Here is a 6,832-nt window from a genome sequence, read left to right as displayed (position 1 = left end):
CTGGCTAATGGCATGGTGTGTGGAGAGAGAGTGTAGAGAGGTGAATTCTGCCTTATTATGGAGACCCCATTGATATCTGCTCCAGTTCTTTAGTCCTGACAGGCCCATGAAGGTGCACTCAGCAATTTAAATGTTTCTAAAAGGCTTGAAAATGTATGGAGAGTTTTATTCCAAAAAGGTGCTCACACTTTTTTTTTCCTGCACTATTTAGGCTTCCATTTATCGATCCCTCGGTACATTCCATTCTAATGATGCACAAATAGGAAAAGGATGGAAGCTAAAACAGTACACACAACAACCCCAAATCATAATAATGTAACAGTAAACCCTTCTCTCAACATCTGGAGTCCTGTAGGCAACTTTCCTAATAAAGGAAATCAAGAAGTCGTTTAAAATCCATGTCCACACAAAGATTTACAAACCATAAACTTATTTCTCTCAATCTTTTCTGAGGTTTCTCTGTGACTAAATCTGAATTTCAATTTCCTGGTGTGTAAAATTAGGATGTTAGACTAATGGAGTTTTTCCTACCCCTATGACAGACAGACAGACATTGCTAATCATTCACAGAATCCTTTGCAACACAGTATACCAGAAAATCGCTACTACTAATCAGTTGGAGATTGCACAGGAGTTGAAATCCTTTTGCTTACTAGAACTGGGAGATCTCTTAGGCTTCTTATAGCTAACCTTTGAAAGCTGTGGTTCTTAAGCATGCCTATACAAAGCAATAGTGCCAAATTCAGAAGGACATCAATTTACACACTTTTGACTTAGGAACTTTCATAGATACAAACAAATGAACCAGAGCAAATATGCATCAATTCTATTAAGAACCCTAAGGTATTACTTTGATCTTATGAGTAAATGGAGGTCTGCAACCTTTTTTGGACCTTACCAGCTTGCAAATGGAGAGCCTCTATACACCAGAGTTTTCCTTTCCATTTTCCTCCCTACATCCTCAATTCTCTCCAAAGTCATAGAAACGCTTAGAATAGCCTTATCCACTTTGGGTGCCTCTCCTCTCTGGACTCTGGGCAGCAGAGTCCCTAGCACCACCTTCTCCCTCATCAAAGTCTCTCTCAGGGAAGATCTGACAAAGTCAGCCAAACTGAGAGAGAGACGATGGCTAAGGTGCCCGTGATCAGCTCCTCTTAACATGTTTGTGCTTTATCAGGACAATATTCCAAGACAAAGGAATATGCTTCCACCTGTCGAATTATCTTTTGTTTTCCAATTAGAAGGATTAGAAAGTCATTTGGGAGAAACAGCAAGGGGAAGGGTCCCATCAATCCCCCTAAACTATCCCCTGAAGAGGAGGTCTAATCGTCCTCAAATGTCAGCTTTACTTCCATCTACAGTTGTTCTTAAAAATGCCTGGAGCGCCTTTCCTGAAGGTATGGCTTGTGAACCCCCTAAATGAGAAGGCTATGGGTATTTGGCAAATATGTAGAGGGGTGACTCTACCCCTAAATCAAAAATCAGAGTCTTTTAGGGTCGGTCCCCGAAATGTGCAGGTCATCAAGCTCCCCCACCCCACCAGGAGAATTCCTACACACAAATAAATTTGAGGACAACTGTTTCAGAGCAAACGCTCAGCAAATCTGGGCATACCGACATTTACACTTTTCCTGTCTTACTGCTATTTCTTAGCAAGATTATAAACTGCCTGAGAGCAAAGACTATATCCCATACTTTCATGAATTTCTCACAGCTGCTCTTACCTCAGACTTTCAATGATTTTATATTTTGAGCAGTGCTTTCCCAATTAACATCATAAAAGAAAATGCATTATCTCATTAGAGATTATGAGAATCCAACGAAGTAGGCATTAATTAGATATTTAAATTATGTATGAATTAGGCAAGCACCTCAAAACACAGTAACTCGTTGTCCTTTGTTCATTTTATGAACTTTTCTTCCAGGGTTTGCGTGGGAGAGCCAAATGCAGCGTACACGCAAATCATCAAACAGAGCAGACTCTTGGGTGCATTATTGTGATTTTGTTATATATCAGAGCCAAAATTACTCTCTCCAAACTTGGAAATCGTGATCTCATATATAGACGTTTACTTTCCACACAATTTCATGAGTACGTATACTCAGTTAAGTGAATCTAAGCAATATTTACTTTGCCCTAAGATGTTCAAAGAAATGTACTTAATATACTTAAAATGTACTTATTTTCTCAGAATCTCCTTTTTCTCCATTGGTAAATTAGGTAAAATAATGCTTGTCCATTTGTAGGATTGGAGGGGTAGTTAAGGTTCCTAAGGATTTTTAGGGCTTTAGAACAAGAATGGTAGTATACAGATATATTTGTGTTTTTAGATCATCTGAGAAGAAAAGAAATACAATCAATGAACTGATAAAAGAGCTAGATTAAAAATGACTCACCTTTTTTGTGTGTAAAAACATTTGGTGGAAAGTTCATTGTTCTCCTGTGTGAATAATCCTCTTTGAAACTGAAGACTTTGGTTTTGCTCTTTTTAAAGTTTAAAGAAACCCTAAAATGACTTAAGTACTCACCCCAGATCCTTTAAAGATCAGGCAACACCTTCCACTTGCCCAAGGAGTGCATATTTCTTGGAGAGGGGAAAGCATATTCAGGCTAACACAGGAAGCCACACTCAGGATTCAAAGTCTAGAGTTTGTACTTAGTGCGGTTTGCAGCCCTATTTTCCTTATGTGGGTGATGACTGAAGAGAAATTTCCAACCCCAAGTCACAGAGATGAAACAGTTGCGGACACTGCAACATGGGTGAGGTGGGTGGGAGATCAACTGGGCTATTGGTCCACATAGACCAGAGGCCAGTCAACTCTCTGTAAAGGTCCAGATGGGAAATATATTGGGCTTTGAGGTCATGCAGTCTCTGTTGCAGCTTTCAATTCTACTGTTGTGTGAGAGCAGCCATAGACAATATGTAAAAGCATGAATCAAGCTGTGTCCCCCAAAAAAGATTACTTAGCAAAACAGGTGACCCTCAGGCTGAAGTTTGCTGACCGTCAGTATAGACTGTGAAACACTTCTCATGGGGTGAGAAAGAGCCCCAGCACTGGCGAAACTGTGTTTGGAAGTTCAGAGTCATCCAATATACACCCCTCCATATTAGAGTCATTCAGTAAAAAGTGGCAAAAATTTCCTACTTAAAGGGCTACAGAGTGACCAGTTCAGTCGTTTTTCACAGTGTCTAAGTCTTTCTTTCCTGTGGTTGAACCATTAATGGAATTTGTAAATAAAAAAGAGAGAGAAAAGGAAGGAAGGAAGGATAAAGGAAAACTGGATCAGGAAAGTAAATGAACAGATTCTGGTGGATCCGTCTTGTGGATCCAAGGCAGGTTGGTGAAGGACAGCTAAGACAGAAAAGAAGGCACAGTGAGTCTCTTTAAAAACAGTGGTCAATGCCGTGTGAAAGACTGAGCACGTGAGGTTAGTGGTTAAGAGCACAGGCTCTGGAAACAAACAGACCTAAGTTTTAAATCCTGGTTCTATTATTTACCAGCTGGCTGATCTTGAGCTTGCTGCTTAACCTCCAGGCCTCTGTTTTCTCATCTATAAAGTGGGAATGAGGACACCTTAACTTGCAGGATGTCTGAAAGGAATAAAAAGTATGTTGAACCTTTAACGCAATGTAAGTGCCCAATAAATGGAAGCCACTGTAATAACTGAGCTTTTGAGCAGGAAATTCATACTGAGAGCAACTAAAAATTAAAGTATAATTAAAGTCCTAAGAGAGTAAAGAACAAAGTCATAAACTCAAGCATTGAACTTCCTTTTTAGAATTCTGTTTTCTAGGCTCATTCTTTTTTTCCTTTTTGCTGAGGAAGATGAGCCCTGACCTAACATCTGCTGCCAATCTTCCTGTTTTTCATGTGAGCCGCTGCCACAGTATGGCCACTGACAGAGGAGTGGTGTAGGTCCGCACCCGGGAACTGAACCCAGGCCGCCAAAGCGGAGTGCACTGAACTTAACCACTAGGCCACTGGGGCTAGCTCTAGGTCCATTCTTTTTTTATTCAGCAAATATTTCTCAACACATTATTTTCCTGGCACTGTGCTAGTTTCTGAGGTTCAAAAATGAACAAAGGTTCTGCACTTCTGACAATAGAAAGTTAAAAAGGCTTTGGTGACGGTACCTATAATCAAGCTTTTGTCTTAGTAAGCCCACCCTTCTATACTCTGCTTAGTGATCCTAGGGGTGACACTAAGGAAACTACTTTTCTCCTTTGCCGGTTGTTTCGTATTAGGCTCTGACAATAGGATACCTGAGGGAGGGTGGAAGGCTGGAGGAAGGAGAAGGGAGGTACACTTTTTTTTCCCATTTGTTTCACCTTGCGTCGGCATCACCACCACAAGCCTTCTTCACTCTGGCAACGGCAATTCATTTGCAGTGTTTCTGCACTCCTGGACTCAACCTTATCACTACTCCTCCAAAATACCAGCCATGGGGCGGGGCCAGCCCTGTGGCCAAGTGGTTAAAATTCCACATGCTCTGCTTCGGCAGTCCAGGTTTATGGGTTCGGATCCTGGGTGCAGACCTACTCCACTCATCAGCCATGCTGTGGAGGTGTCCCACATACAAAATAGAGGAAGGTTGACACGGATGTTAGCTCAGCAACAATCTTCCTCAATCACAACAAGAGAAGGATTGGCAACAGATGTTAGCTCAGGGCGAATCTTCCTTACCAAAAAAAAATTACTAACAGAGGTCTGGGTCAACCTCACAAGCCCCTCTCCCCCTGCTAAATTTTAATAATCCCTACCTCTTCCTTGTATTCGCTGAGCCCCAGGGATGGTAGCTGCTTCTGAAGTTACTATCTCAGTTCTCCAACACCTGCTTAATGGTTCTTTATGTTAAATTCACTCTATTACAATCATTGGTGTAGCTTCTGTCTCCTGACTGGACCCCAACTGCATATGGTGATTCAAGTCTAGCTCACAAAGGTCTATTGACAATTTCACAAATTGTGTATCCCATTAAGGGAACAGGCTCAGTAAACATATTTCCATGCACGAAAAGCCTTAGACAAGGAAGGAAGCTTTTTAAAATACAGCACTGTAAAAGTAAAAGGCCAGTTTAAAAACAAGTACAGTGAAAAGGCAAATCATGGAATGGGAGAAAATATTTGCAAATTGTATAGCTGACAAGGGATTAATATCCAAAGTACATAAAGAACTCCTACAACTCAACAACAACAACAACAACAGACAAACAATCTGATTAAAAAGTGGGCAAAGGAAATCAAACAATACGATCAAAAAATAGGCAGAGGATGTAAACAGACATTTCTTCAAAGAAGATATACAGATGGCCAATACGCACATGAAAAGATGTTCATCCTCACTGATCATCAGAGAAATGCCAATCAAAACTACACTAAGATATCACCTTACACATGTTAGAATGGCTATAATAACCAAGACAAAAAATAAATGTTGGAGAGGACATGGAAAAAAGGGAACCCTCATGCACTCCTGGTAGGAATGCAAACTGGTTCAGCCACTATGGAAAACAGAATGGAGATTTCTCAAAAAACTAAAAATAGAAATACCATGTGACCCAGCCATCCCGCTATTGGATATCTATCCAAAGAACTTGAAATCAGCAATTCAAAGAGTCTTATGCATCCCTGTGTTCATTGCAGCATTATTCACAATAGCCAAGACATGGAAGCAACCTGAGCACCCATCGACTGACGACTGGATAAAGAAGATATGGTAAATATATACAATAGAATATTACTCAGGCATAAAAAATGACAAAATTGTCCCATTCAGAACAACACGGATGGACCTTGAGGGTATTACATTAAGCAAAATAAGCCAGACAGAGAAAGACAAACATTGTATGATTCCACTCATATGTGGAAGATAAACAAACACATGGACAAAGAGAACTATTTAGTGGTTACCAGGGGGAAGAAGGGTGGGCACAAAGGGTGAAGGGGCACACCTATAAGATAACTGACAATAATGTACAAGTGAAATTTCACAATGTTGTAAACTATCATAACCTCAATAAAAAAATTAATTAAAAAAAACGGGCAAAAGACTTGACTAGACGTTTCTCCAAAGAATATATACAAATGGCCACTAAGCACATGAAAAAATGTCCAACATCACTAATCATTAGGAAAATGCAAATTAAAACCATAATGAGATACCACTTCACATCTATTAGGATGTCTACTATCCAAAAGTAGAGAATAACAAGTGTTGACAAGAGTGTGGAGAAATTGGAATCCTTATGTACTACTGGTGGAAATGTAAAATGGTGCAACCACTATGGAAAACCGTATGGAGAGGTCCTCAAAAAGGTAAAAATAGAATTACCATATGACTCATAAATTCCACTTCTGGGTATAAACCCCAAAGAATTGAAAGCAGGAAACTCAAAGAGATATTTGTACACTCATGTTCATAGCAGCATTATTCCCAATAGCCAGAAGGTGGAAACAACTTGAGTGCCCATTAACAGAAGAATGGATAAACAAAATGTGGTCTATACATGCAATGGAATATTATTTACCCTTAAGAAGGAAGGAAATTCTGACACATTCTGCAACATGGATGAACATTGAGGACATTATGCTAAGTGAAATAAGCCAGCCACAAAAGGGCACTGTGTGATTCCACTTATGGAAGATACCTAGTCTACTTAAATTCACAGGGACAGAAAGTAGAATGGTGATCATCAGGGGCTGGGGAGAGGAAAGCATGGGAGTTATTGTTCAATGGAGACGGAGTTTCGGGTTTGGAAGATGAAAAAGCTCTGAAGATGAATGGTGGTGATGGTTGGACAACAGTGTGCATGCACTTAATGCCGCTGAAC

The sequence above is a fragment of the Equus caballus genome, chromosome 17 (genome assembly GCF_041296265.1).
Source record: "Equus caballus isolate H_3958 breed thoroughbred chromosome 17, TB-T2T, whole genome shotgun sequence".
NCBI lineage: Eukaryota > Metazoa > Chordata > Mammalia > Perissodactyla > Equidae > Equus > Equus caballus.
The sequence above is the reverse complement of the archived record's forward strand: the minus strand, read 5'-3'. Positions refer to the sequence as shown.